The following is a 607-nucleotide window of genomic DNA, read 5'->3' on the forward strand; positions in this document are numbered from 1 at the left end:
CACCACCACCACCACCACCACCACTGCCTCCACCACCACCACCACCACCACCACCGTTGCAGCCACTGCTGCCGCTACCAACATCTCTATCATTACAGATACCACTATCACCACTACTGTCACCATTCTCACCGCTAAACCACCAACTCTAATACCCTTCCACCAGTAGCAGCATCGGCAGCAGCATGACCACCACTACTTGTAGCCAGACTTACATTCTTCTATCATTAGATTATCATTTAACATTACACACACACACACACACACCGCGCGCACATTCACACACACACACACATGCGCCCGTGCACGCACGTCTATGTACGTTTAAATATGTGTAAGTATACACATATATGCGTATATCTATATGTGTGGTATACACATACAGGCATATATGTATATATATATTTCTACATATATGTGTGTGCGTATAACATATATATATGTATATCTGTCTATCTATCTATCTATCTATCTATCTATATTATATATATACTCTATTTAAAAGCAGCAGAAATATAAAAGATTGTTACTCTGAGTTTCACGTTCCCGTTCATCGTGCTTACTCCGGTATATTATAAATATATATATATATATATATATATATATA

The sequence above is a fragment of the Octopus bimaculoides genome, chromosome 1, assembly GCF_001194135.2.
Source record: "Octopus bimaculoides isolate UCB-OBI-ISO-001 chromosome 1, ASM119413v2, whole genome shotgun sequence".
In the NCBI taxonomy this organism is placed as follows: Eukaryota; Metazoa; Mollusca; class Cephalopoda; order Octopoda; family Octopodidae; genus Octopus; species Octopus bimaculoides.